Raw genomic sequence first — 13,680 nt, forward strand, 5'->3', positions numbered from 1 at the left:
ACCACATTCCTAACAAAGGAAAATAGCCTATTATGAACTCACTTTCCAACAGGACACATCCTGTGGTGATTCTTTAGTAACACAATCATTAAAACCAAAGCTAAAACCACTCTATATATTTAAAATAACAAATTATAGGTGTAATTAAACCACAGCTAACCGAACAACAGGGCCATACCGAAATCCAGAACCTGTCGGTAGAGTTGTCGAAAATTCGGCGGGATGACCGTTCGGTAACAGGTCTCAGAAGCTTACTGAATAGGAAATTCGGATAAAGAACCGAAAATGACGTCACTACCGAGACTAACCTATTGCACCGATCAGTATGCTCTCGCATTCGGGACGATGACGTTTCAAACCCCCATCCGGCCATCCAGATTTAGGTTTTCACGATTTCCCTAAATCGCTCCAGGCAAATGCTATGAGGTCCCTTGCAAAAGGGTCGGCCGATTCCCTTTCCCATCCTTCTGTAATCCGTGCTTCAGCCCCATCTCTAATGACCTCACTGTCGACGGGACGTCAAACACTAATCTTCCTCCTCCTCCTCCTCCTTCTCTTCTGAATATGTGGAAGTCTTATTTGCTTCTCCTCCACGCAGACAGTGCACGATTCTGGTGTCTTCAGATCTTCAGTGTTCATTCCTTTCACGTATTTCGGAAGCACCTGTAGACTGGCGTAATCGAAGTGTCGTAATCTTTGATGCCAGAGTCGCAGTACATCGGCAAGAAACACCGTGAGGGGGTTTCTGCCGAATTTCACAGCGTACATTTTTTCTTCATTTTTCATTAGCATGGCAACAGCCTCCTTTCCTTTATGAATAGTTGCTCTTTTGTTCTCAAACATGGCCATGAAACCATTGGTCTCCAGCCTGTGCACTGACAGCAGTTTGCGAGCCAGTCCAAGAACAAATAAAATATTTTTAATCGAAATTGGAACTACCTTTTGGTTAATGTTGCTGGCGACATTCATTGCACTGAACTGCGTTACCTCAAAAACAGATCCAGATTTTGCACTGTATCAACGCCTGTCAAGTCATTTACAAAATGTTCAGTTGCACTAGAGTCCAAAAACCTCGAAGTAGATTTATTAAAACGTCAGCACGGCAACAATATTCATCCGAGCTGACAGAAACTTGTTGAGAATCACTACTTGCTGAGTTTACAGAGCCTTTCTTGCTTCTGTTTCTTTCGTTACACCACGTTTATGACGTTTAGGGCTCAACTGGTTTTCTCTGCCAGAATTGCGCTTTTCACTTTCGTGAATTTGTTTTTCCATTGAATTTTCCCATGACTGCAACCATCCCTGGACGTATGAAACACTGTATTCTCTTCTGAGTAAACTACAGGTTTCTTCTTGTTGTTTGCATGGCTATTTTTGTGATCCGTCAGTCTATTTTTCACGAAGCTTAATTTTTTATTTTCCGTGGATAACGCCTCGGTTGCAGCTCCAGCGTTATCATATTCCTGTGGCACCGTCAACAAAAGATGACACACGGCGTCAGCTCCTACGACTGCCGCACCAATCAATATGAGATCATGTATCAACTTCTTAAATTCTAAGAAATGGTCAGTCAGTGCACTTTTCGTAGGACTTAACATCAATTACAGTAACGTTTTATGTAGAAGTAACTGGCTAGCGGTGCTTTTTCTTTCAAATGTGTCACACAAATTTTTCTATATTGGAAATGCGCTGTTACAGCTATTCACGTTTCCAAACGGCTGCCCGCAGTCCGTTCTACTTTTTTTGAACTACACTTAATGTCACGCTTCATGAGATTTTTGTTTTGTCTTTCTCAGTCAGTTCCTTTCCGTCTCACTTTCTTGAAACTTCACTTTCTGTGTGTTTTTCTGCAGTGAGATCCACCAAATTTAATTCGTCAAACATACCTTCATTCGAAATTTCCAATTTACAAAACTGTTCCCCTCAAAAAGTGGAACACGATATTTTGCCCTTCCGCACTCACGAACCAGAAATACGAAACTGATATCACTATAGTTACGTTTCAAACCAAACTTCCACTTACTTACTTTCCCTGTCTGTGCCCATGATGTGATGAGAAAGGTGTTTGCAGAGCGTGGTTGCAAGCAAGAAAGATTTTATTTGAACTGATATATTCACTGAAGAAAAATGGAGAGTGCAATATCTAATGGATTGGTAGTCAGGGGCTCTTATTGTTAGGCAATCAAAAGATGGCAACAATACCTAGAAAGTGTATTTTTTGAGCAAACATACATTTTTAAATGGAAAAATGCCTATTGACATTAACGAACGAAGAGTACGATAAATTAGAATGTCAGTGGTGTTTGTAGCCGGAGTCTAGTGCGGGTCCTTTACGAGATACCATACCGTGCCAAGTTACCACGCGGACACTTATTCGTGCCATTCAACCTGCGAAGTCGTTATGTTTGTTTACAATGTGCTTGTATGTTCCTTGAATGCAGTGTGAATTGCTAGTCAGTTAGTGTGTGATAGCCCAAGCAGTAGGTCGTGAGTGGACGATAGGTTTTATCTGCAGAAAAAGCCGACATGCTCATGGTGTATGGAGAGTGCAGGAAGAGTGCAGTTCGTTCTTGTACGTTGTTTGAGACATGCCTTCTTGGCAGTTATTTATCAGCCTCTTCAGGCTGTTACGTGAAAATGGTAGTGTAACACCTAGACAAGCAGTAGGAAAGAAGTGACCACAGAAGAGGGGGAAATTAATGTCCTTGCTACTGTTGCAGTTGATGCTCGATCAGTTACACGAGGAAGCTGTAAGTAGGCTGTTTAGGTTTTTTTATTGGTAACGCCACCTCTGTATGAAAATCACTGGCTGTGCTGTGTGCAGTCTGTGGCTGCTTTGCATTGTTGTAATACTCGCCATTGTAGTGTTAGGCAGCTGGCTGTGAACAGCGCGTAGCGTTGCGCAGTTGGAGGTGAGCCGCCAGCAGTGGTGGATGTGGGGAGAGAGATGGCGGAGTTTTGAAATTTGTCATGAACTGCTATATATATTATGACTATTGAGGTAAATACACTGTTTGTTCTCTATCAAAATCTTTCATTTGCTAACTATGCCTATCAGTAGTTAGTGCCTTCAGTACTTTGAATCTTTTATTTAGCTGGCAGTAGTGGCGCTCTCTGTATTGCAGTAGCTTGAGTAGCGAAGATTTTTGTGAGGTAAGTGATTTGTGAAAGGTATAGTTTAATGTTAGTCAGGGCCCATTCTTTTGTAGGGATTATTGAAAGTCAGATTGCGTTGCGCTAACAAAATATTGTGTGTCAGTTTAAGCACAGTCGTGTATAATTGTTCAAAGGGGACGTTTCAAAGCGACATGAGTAAAAATGGTTCAAACGGCTCTAAGCACTGTGGGACTTAACATCTGGGGTCAACAGTCCCCTAGACTTAGAACTACTTAAGCCTAACTAACCTAAGGACATCCATGCCCGAGGCAGGATTCGAGCCTGTGACCGTAGCAGCAGGGCGTTCCGGACTGAAGCGCCTAGAACCGCTCGGCCACATCGGCTGGCGACTTGAGTCAGGCAAGTGTCCTGCGCATTCTCCAGCAACATAGGTTCAATCAAGAGCTGCATCGAAAGGATTATGACAACGTGTTAACTTAATGGGCATTAAGACAGGATACTCCAGATGTGTCATGTATCTTGTTTAGTGATGAAGCAACATTTATCAATCATGGCGAGCTAAACCGCCGACACATGCACTATTGGTCTGTTGACAATCCCCGTTGGCTTCGTCAGGTGGAACGTCAGCGTCCATGGAGTGTAAAGGTGTGGCGTGGGATAGTGAACCACCACCTCATAGGCCCGTTGTTTTAAAGACGGAACACTCAACGCGCACAAATACCGCAACCTTCTAACAGACCACCTTCCACGCATGCTAGAATACGTTCCTCAGCAGACCAGGAGGAACCTGTCGCACCAACGTGATGGCTGTCCAGCTCATAGAGTACGAAGTACTACAACATGTCTTGACGAATTGTTTTCAAATCATTGGATTGGACGCAGAGGACCTGTACCTTGGCCGACCCGTTCCCCGAATTTGACACCTGTCTACTTTTTTCTGTGGGAAAAACTGAAAGCCGCTGTCTACAACGACATACCAACTGCACCCGATGATATGCAAAGACGTACTACCGCAACCCGCTCGGACCTATCCGCTGAAACGCTAGCACGTGTGCAGCAGGCATTCCATAGAAGCGTGTCTTGCCGCTGCCGGTGGTTATTTTGAACACAACCTGTGATGGTCAGTTGTCTCGTTACTGGCCAGAATCCACATAACGAGTGTGTGCGCTACTGTTGTTCTTTAGTGTGTGCTAGCACAGCTATTGTACAAGTGCCAGTGTGGGAACTTTTCAAAATACGATATCTCGTAAACGACTCGCACTAGACTCCTGCAACAAACATACTGCCATTCTAATTTACCGTACTTTAAGTCTGTCAATGTCAATAGGCGTTGTTCCATTTAAAAAATAGCATGTTTCCACAAAAAATACACTTTCTAAGTATTATTATAATCTGTTGATTCGCTAACAATATAAGCCCATGACTACCAGTAAACTCTGTGAAAACCGCACACGAAATCAATATTCATGCCTGTAATATATATATATATATATATATATATATATATATATATATATATATATATATATATACACTCCTGGAAATTGAAATAAGAACACCGTGAATTCATTGTCCCAGGAAGGGGAAACTTTATTGACACATTCCTGGGGTCAGATACATCACATGATCACACTGACAGAACCACAGGCACATAGACACAGGCAACAGAGCATGCACAATGTCGGCACTAGTACAGTGTATATCCACCTTTCGCAGCAATGCAGGCTGCTATTCTCCCATGGAGACGATCGTAGAGATGCTGGATGTAGTCCTGTGGAACGGCTTGCCATGCCATTTCCACCTGGCGCCTCAGTTGGACCAGCGTTCGTGCTGGACGTGCAGACCGCGTGAGACGACGCTTCATCCAGTCCCAAACATGCTCAATGGGGGACAGATCCGGAGATCTTGCTGGCCAGGGTAGTTGACTTACACCTTCTAGAGCACGTTGGGTGGCACGGGATACATGCGGACGTGCATTGTCCTGTTGGAACAGCCGGTCTAGGAATGGTAGAACGATGGGTTCGATGACGGTTTGGATGTACCGTGCACTATTCAGTGTCCCCTCGACGATCACCAGTGGTGTACGGCCAGTGTAGGAGATCGCTCCCCACACCATGATGCCGGGTGTTGGCCCTGTGTGCCTCGGTCGTATGCAGTCCTGATTGTGGCGCTCACCTGCACGGCGCCAAACACGCATACGACCATCATTGGCACCAAGGCAGAAGCGACTCTCATCGCTGAAGACGACACGTCTCCATTCGTCCCTCCATTCACGCCTGTCGCGACACCACTGGAGGCGGGCTGCACAATGTTGGGGCGTGAGCGGAAGACGGCCTAACGGTGTGCGGGACCGTAGCCCAGCTTCATGGAGACGGTTGCGAATGGTCCTCACCGATACCCCAGGAGCAACAGTGTCCCTAATTTGCTGGGAAGTGGCGGTGCGGTCCCCTACGGCACTGCGTAGGATCCTACGGTCTTGGCGTGCATCCGTGCGTCGCTGCGGTCCGGCCCAGGTCGACGGGCACGTGCACCTTCCGCCGACCACTGGCGACAACATCGATGTACTGTGGAGACCTCACGCCCCACGTGTTGAGCAATTCGGCGGTACGTCCACCCGGCCTCCCGCATGCCCACTATACGCCCTCGCTCAAAGTCCGTCAACTGCACATACGGTTCACGTCCACGCTGTCGCGGAATGCTACCAGTGTTAAAGACTGCGATGGAGCTCCGTATGCCACGGCAAACTGGCTGACACTGACGGCGGCGGTGCACAAATGCTGCGCAGCTAGCGCCATTCGACGGCCAACACCGCGGTTCCTGGTGTGTCCGCTGTGCCGTGCGTGTGATGATTGCTTGTACAGCCCTCTCGCAGTGTCCGGAGCAAGTATGGTGGGTCTGACACACCGATGTCAATGTGTTCTTTTTTCTATTTCCAGGAGTGTGTGTATATATATATATATATATATATATATATATATATATATATACTTTCAAAATGGAGTATTCTAATGCAAAAGTGTACCCACTTTCACTTCACAGTATATACAGGGTGTTACAAAAAGGTACGGCCAAACTTTCAGGAAACATTCCTCACACACAAATAAAGAAAAGATGTTATGTGGACATGTGTCCGGAAACGCTTAATTTCCATGTTAGAGCTCATTTTAGTTTCGTCAGTATGTACTGTACTTCCTCGATTCACCGCCAGTTGGCCCAATTGAAGGAAGGTAATGTTGACTTCGGTGCTTGTGTTGACATGCGACTCATTGCTCTACAGTACTGGCATCAAGCACATCAGTACGTAGCATCAACAGGTTAGTGTTACCCCCTGCGGGTCCGGGGTAAGAATAGGCCCGAGGTATTCCTGCCTGTCGTAAGGGGCGACTAAAAGGAGTTTCAACCGTTTCGGGCTTCCATGTGATGGTCCCCCTTGGGGTTTGACCTCCATTTTTCCAAATTCTACAAAAGTACGAGCCTTTTGGGGAAGGACGCCTTACGTGGTGTACCACTGGTCCTCAGTGCACTAAGGCCTTGGCACTCAGCATTGTAACAGCGTTGTAACCATACCCACTATTCCTCAAATTGGGCCTCAACGCCTGATGGGTTGTACAAGTTACGCCCATAGTGCGTCCCCATCTGCTCCTACGATCATGATGGACTTTCCATGGCACCAGAAATCCAGCACAGTATCCAGACCGTTGTGGTGGGGTCGTCATGTACCCTCTAGGTTGTAGCCCCCTGACAACACAGGGATCGTACTGCCGATACCTGAGCTGCACTCTCCCCACGTCAGCCAAGGAGTAGATGCCCATCTCCTTGGGGCATCAGGACTCCCGGCAACGGTCATCCTGCCAGGTGGCCCTTGCTGAGGCTGGGTGGCGCCCGTGGGGAGAGCCCCTGGTCGGAGTGGGTGGTATCGGGGCGGACATTTCGCAGATGAAACGTCAACACGTATCAGGTTGCTCTGTGGCCGAGTCTTTCAAACGGAAAGGTACTGTCTCTAGTTCTGGTTCTCCTGCCCTTTCCCCCTTGGCCACTCCCTGGGAGGAGGGACAGGCCCGCCAGCTTGGGGCGAAGTACTTCCCCCGCTATTTGGTCTGTTCTCGAACCGATGGGGGGGACGTTCGCTACCTCCAAGCCCATGTTCTTTGTTCAGCACATTGAGGACATCTTTGGGGAAATCGAGGCTCTCAGTAAGATGCGTTCGGGGTCCGTTCTTATAAAGACCACCTCTGCCACACAGTCGGCGGCGCTCCAGGCGTGCGACCGCCTAGGGGACATCCCAGTGTCCATTGTCCCGCATCTGGCACTAAATAGGACGCAGGGGGTTATTTTTCATCGGGACCTCCTGCTGCAATCTGATGAGGAGCTCAGGGCCAACCTGGAGCGCTGAGGCGTGCATTTCGTCCAGTGAGTCCAGCACGGCCCCAAAGACTGTCGCATCGACACCGGGGCCTTTATCCTCACCTTCGAGGGGGACGTTCTCCCAGAGAAGGTAAAGGTGATGTGCTACCGGTGCCACGTGCGACCTTACGTCCCGCCTCCTATGCACTGTTTTCGGTGTTTGCGCTTTGGGCACATGTCGTCACGGTGTGAGGCTGAGCCCCTTTGTGGCGATTGTGGACGTCCTCTTCGTGAGGAACATACATGCACCCCACCACCTCGGTGCGTTAATTGTCCTGGCATCCACTCGCCTAGATCCTCAGACTGCCCCGCATATCAGAAGGAGAAGAAGATACAAGAACTCAAAACTTTGGATCGTCCCTCTTATTCTGAGGCCAGGAAGAAGTATGACCGCCTCCATCCTGTGCCGTTGACCACTTCGTTTGCCTCAGTTGTGTCCCCTCCTTCCGCGGTATCCTCACCCCTATCCTGTCCCTCCTCCACCTCCTCCCCCCATCCGGGGTCTTTGCCTCCGCCTCCCAAATCCCTCCCTTCCAAATCCTCCTCCCCCGTGGCCCCCGCCCCCTCTGCCCCAGGAACCACCCTTCCTCCTCCTCCTCCTCCCCCCCCCCGCCGCCTGAGAAGCGATCCTCTTCTCAGGCGTCCATCGGGGAAACGTTCCGGACCCCAGCTTCCGAGGTCCGGCGTTCCAAAACGGACCCCGCGCGTGAGGACCTTCTTCGGGTCCAGCCCACCACCCCTGTGCCTCCTCGGACTTCCAAGAAGGCCCCCAAGAAGAAGTCTCTATCCCCCTCTCCACCCCAGCGCGTTTTGTCTGACGCTCCATCCGTGAGTCGCTGCTCCCGGCCGTCCTCAGTTTCGCCGGGACGCTCTGCTGCCAGGCGCTCAGCTGGCCTCTTGTCGGCAAATGATGCTGCCCCTCCTACACCACCAGGGACAGCGGCCGCTGCTGGCGACGACTCGATGGAACAGGATCCGCCTCCCGCCGGTTGTAGCGTTGTTCCCTCGAAACCTGGCCCTCCGCGGCCATCGAGGTGACCAGCTCTTCCCCCGTCTCATTCCCACTCTTTTTTGACTAGCGATGGCCTTGTTATGTTGGAACATAAGAGGTATTCGATCTAATTGGGAGGAATTACAACTGCTCCTCCGCCTGCACTGTCCGCTCGTCCTTGGTCTCTGGGAAACCAAGTTGCGCCCGACTGACCATATTGCCTTTACCCACAATACCTCGGAGTGGTATGACCTCACCCCTGTGGACGGTATCCCAGCTCATGGTGGGGTCATGTTGCTCGTTCGGGACGATGTCTATTACCATCCCATCCCATTGACCACCCCACTCCAAGCAAAAGCTGTCCGTATTACTCTTTCTGCTTTTACTTTTTCAGTTTGTACCATCTACACTCCATCGTCATCCGCTGTTAGTCGGGCTGACATGATGCACCTGATTGTTCAGCTTCAAAAATGGTTCAAATGGCTCTGAGCACTATGGGACTAAACATCTATGGTCATCAGTCCCCTAGAACTTAGAACTACTGAAACCTAACTAACCTCAGGACAGCACACAACACCCAGCCATCACGAGGCAGAGAAAATCCCTGACCCCGCCGGGAATCGAACCCGGGAACCCGGGCGTGGGAAGCGAGAACGCTACCGCACGACCACGAGATGCGGGCTGTTCAGCTTCCCCCACCGTTTTTATTGTTTGGCGACTTCAATGCCCATCATCCCCTTTGGGGCTCTCGTGCATCCTGTCAAAGAGGCTCACTCTTGGCAGATGTCTTCAACCATCTCAATCTTGTCTGCCTCAATACTGGCGCCCCGACGTTCCTCTCGGACCCTACTCATACCTACTCCCACTTGGACCTCTCGATCTGTTCTACCACTCTTGCCCGTCGGTTCGAGTGGTATGTCCTTTCTGACACCTATTCGAGCGACCACTTCCCCAGTGTCGTTCGTCTCCTGCACCACACCCCATCCCCACGTCCTTCGAGCTGGAACATACCGAAAGCTGACTGGGGACTTTACTCCTCCCTTTCCGGACCACGATTTTCTCAGTTGTAACAGTCAGGTCGAATACCTCACGGCTGTTATCATCAATGCTGCCGAATGTTCCATTCCTCGTACTACCTCTTCTTCACGTCGCGTTTCCGTCCCCTGGTGGAACGAGGCTTGTAGAGACGCTATCCGTGCTCGACGACGTGCTTTACGCACCTTTCGCCGCCATCCTACGTTGGCGAATTGTATTGGATACAAACGACTCCGAGCGCAATGCCGTAGAGTCATCAAAGACAGCAAAAAAGCTTGTTGGGCCTCTTCACCAGCTCCTTTAACAGTTTTACTCCCTCTTCTGTCGTATGGGGTGGCCTGCGCCGGCTGTCGGGCATTAAGGCCCACTCCTCAGTACCTGGCCTGACCTCAGGTAATGAGGTCCACGTTGATCCTGTGGCTGTCTCCAACGCCTTCGGCCGGTTTTTCGCGGAGGTTTCAAGCTCCGCCCATTACCACCCTGCCTTCCTTCCCAGGAAAGAGGCAGAAGAGGCTCGGCGACCTTCCTTCCACTCGCTGAATCTGGAAACTTATAATGCCCCCTTTACTATGCGGGAACTCGAACGTGCGCTTGCACTGTCCCGGTCCTCTGCTCCGGGGCCAGATGCCATTCACGTTCAGATGCTGGCACACCTTTCTCCGGCGGGCAAAAGCTTACTTCTTCGTACCTACAATTGCGTCTGGACCGAAGGTCAGGTCCCCATGTGTTGGTGTGACGCCGTCGTTGTTCCTATACCCAAACCTGGGAAGGATAGACACCTTCCTTCTAGTTACCGCCCCATTTCTCTTACAAGCTGTGTCTGTACGGTGATGGAGTGCATGGTTCATGCTCGGTTAGTTTGGATTCTTGAATCTCGACGGCTACTTACCAATGTCCAATGCGGCTTTCGTCGCCGCCGCTCCGCTGTTGACCACCTTGTGACCTTGTCGACATTCATCATGAACAACTTTTTGCGAAGGCGCCAAACGGTAGCCGTGTTCTTCGATTTGGAGAAGGCTTATGATACCTGTTGGAGAGGAGGTATCCTCCACACTATGCACAGGTAGGGCCTACGCGGTCGCCTGCCCCTTTTTATTGATTCCTTTTTAACGGATCGCAAGTTTAGGGTACGTGTGGGTTCCGTATTGTCCGACGTCTTCCTCCAGGAGAACGGAGTGCCTCAGGGCTCCGTCTTGAGCGTAGCCCTTTTTGCCATCGCGATCAATCCAATTGTGGATTGCATTCCACCTAATGTCTCAGGCTTTCTCTTTGTCGATGACTTCGCGATCTACTGCAGTGCCCAGAGAACATGCCTCCTGGAGCGCTGCCTTCAGCGTTGTCTAGACAGCCTATACTCATGGAGCGTGGCAAATGGCTTCCGGTTCTCTGAAGAGAAGACGGTTTGTATCAACTTTTGGCGATATAAAGCGTTCCTTCCGCCATCCTTACATCTCGGTCCCGTTGTTCTCCCATTCGTGGAAACAACTAAGTTTCTAGGGCTCACGTTGGACAGGAAACTGTGTTGGTCTCCGCATGTCTCTTATTTGGCAGCCCGTTGTACACGTTCCCTTAATGTCCTCAGAGTTCTTAGTGGTTCATCTTGGGGAGCGGATCGCACTGTCCTGCTTTGCTTGTATCGGTCCATAGTCCGATCGAAGCTGGATTATGGGAGCTTCGTCTACTCGTCTGCTCGGCCATCCCTCTTACGCCGTCTCAACTCCATCCACCATCGGGGGTTACGTCTTGCGACCGGAGCCTTCTACACTAGTCCTGTCGAGAGTATGCTGAAGCAGCCGAATTACCATTGACCTTCCGGCGCGACGTACTGCTGTGTCGGTATGCCTGCCGGCTGTTGTCTATGCCCGACCACCCCTCTTACGAGTCCTTCTTCGCCGAATCTCTCGACCGTCAGTACGGGTTGTATGTGTCTGCCCTGCTGCCCCCCGGAGTCCGCTTCCATCGCCTGCTTCGACAATTGGATTTTGCCCTCCCTACCACCTTCAGAGAGGGTGAGAGTCCGACACTACCTTGGCTCCAGGCTCCGGTTCATATTTATCTCGACCTCAGCTCACACCCGAAGGAGGGTACTCCGGCTGCAGTGTATTGCTCACGGTTTGTCGAACTTCGTGCTCGACTTGCCGGTCACACCTTTATTTATACCGATGGCTCCAAAACTGTCGACGGTGTTGGCTGTGCCTTTGTCGTCAGGGCCGCCACCTTTAAATACCGGCTCCTCGACCAATGTTCCAGCTTTACGGCCGAGCTTTTTGCTCTCCATCAGGCCATTCAGTATGCCCGCCGCCACCGCCATTCATCGTATGTACTCTGCTCCGACTCACTCAGTGCTCTTCAGAGCCTTGGAGCTCCCTATCCGGTCCATCCCTTGGCTCAACGGATACAGCAGTCCCTCCATTCTTTCGCTGATAATGGTTCTCCTGTCAGCTTTCTGTGGGTTCCCGGACATGTAGGAGTGCCTGGGAATGAGGCTGCGGATGCTGCAGCCAAGGCTGCAGTCCTCCTGCCTCGGCCAGCCTCCCATTGTGTCCCGTCATCTGACGTTCGTGGGGATGTTTGTAACGGGCTTGTGTCGTTGTAGTGGGATGCTTGGTCATCCCTCCAAGGAAACAAGCTCCGGGCAGTAAAACCGCTCCCAACTGCTTGGACAACCTCCTCCCGACCATCTCGGCGAGAGGAGGTCCTTCTGACCAGGTTGCGGATTGGGCATTGCCGGTTTAGCCACCGCTACCTGCTCTCCGGTGACCCAGCCCCGCAGTGCCCTTGTGGTCAGGCGTTAACAGTGCGCCATGTTTTATTGTCGTGTCCCCGCTTTAGTCAATCTCGTGTTGTCCTGTCCCTGCCATCTACTTTACCGGATATTTTAGCTGATGACGCTCGAGCAGCTGCTCGTGTTCTGCGTTTTATAACTTTGACTGGCTTGTCCAAAGACATCTAACCTTTTTACTTATTTTATCTACATCTTTGTTAGGTCTTTCTGGTGTCCCCCCTCCCCTTGAGTTTTACTAGATTCCCTGTGCTCTACCAACAGTGACTGGGCGCTAATGACCTCAGTAGTTGAGCGCCCTTAAACCCACCAAAAAAAAAAAAAAAAAAAGGTTAGTGTTCATCACGAACGTGGTTTTGCAGTCAGTGCAATGTTTACAAATGCGGAGTTGGCAGATGCCAATTTGATGTATGGATTAGCACGGGGCAATAGCCGTGGCGCGGTACGTTTGTATCGAGACAGATTTCCAGAACGAAGGTGTCCCGACAGGAAGACGTTCGAAGCAATTGATCGGCGTCTTAGGGAGCACGGAACGTTCCAGCCTGTGACTCGCAACTGGGGAAGACCTAGAACGACGAGGACACCTGCAATGGACGAGGCAATTATTCGTGCAGTTCACGATAACCCTAATGTCAGCGACAGAGAAGTTGCTGCTGTACAAGGTAACGTTGACCACGTCACTGTATGGAGAGTGCTACGGGAGAACCAGTTGTTTCCCTACCATGTACAGCGTGTGCAGGCACTATCAGCAGCTGATTGGCCTCCACGAGTACACTTCTGCGAATGGTTCATCCAACAATGTCTCAATCCTCATTTCAGTGCAAATGTTCTCTTTACTGATGAGACTTCATTCCAACGTGATCAAATTGTAAATTTTCACATTCAACATGTGTGGGCTGACGAGAATCCGCACGTAATTGTGCAATCACGTCATCAACACAAATTTTCTGTGAACGTTTGGGCAGGCATTGTTGGTGATGTCTTGATTGGGCCCCATGTTCTTCCACCTACGCTCAATGGAGCACGTTATCACGATTTCATACGGGATACTCTACCTGTGCTGCTAGAACATGTGCCTTTACAAGTACGACACAGCATGCGGTTCATGCACGACGGAGCTCCTGCACATTTCAGTCGAAGTGTTCGTACGCTTCTCAACAACAGATTCGGTGACGATGGATTGGTAGAGGCAGACGAATTCTCCTGACCTCAACCCTCTTGACTTTCATTTATGGGGGCATTTGAAAGCTCTTGTCTACGCAACCCCGGTACCCAAATGTAGAGACTCTTCGTGCTCGTATTGTGGACGGCTATGATACAATACGCCATTCTCCAGAGCTGCATCAGCGCA

The 13,680-nt window shown here is 50.1% G+C and overlaps 1 protein-coding gene across 1 annotated transcript in view; it reads left to right on the top strand.

Annotated features, from left to right (window-relative positions):
* The window catches only part of LOC126199059 (UDP-glucosyltransferase 2-like), a 201,678-nt gene that overhangs the window by 12,129 nt on the left and 175,869 nt on the right, over positions 1-13,680 (top strand). The window lies entirely within an intron of this gene.

The sequence above is a fragment of the Schistocerca nitens genome, chromosome 8 (assembly GCF_023898315.1).
Source record: "Schistocerca nitens isolate TAMUIC-IGC-003100 chromosome 8, iqSchNite1.1, whole genome shotgun sequence".
Classification (NCBI taxonomy): domain Eukaryota; kingdom Metazoa; phylum Arthropoda; class Insecta; order Orthoptera; family Acrididae; genus Schistocerca; species Schistocerca nitens.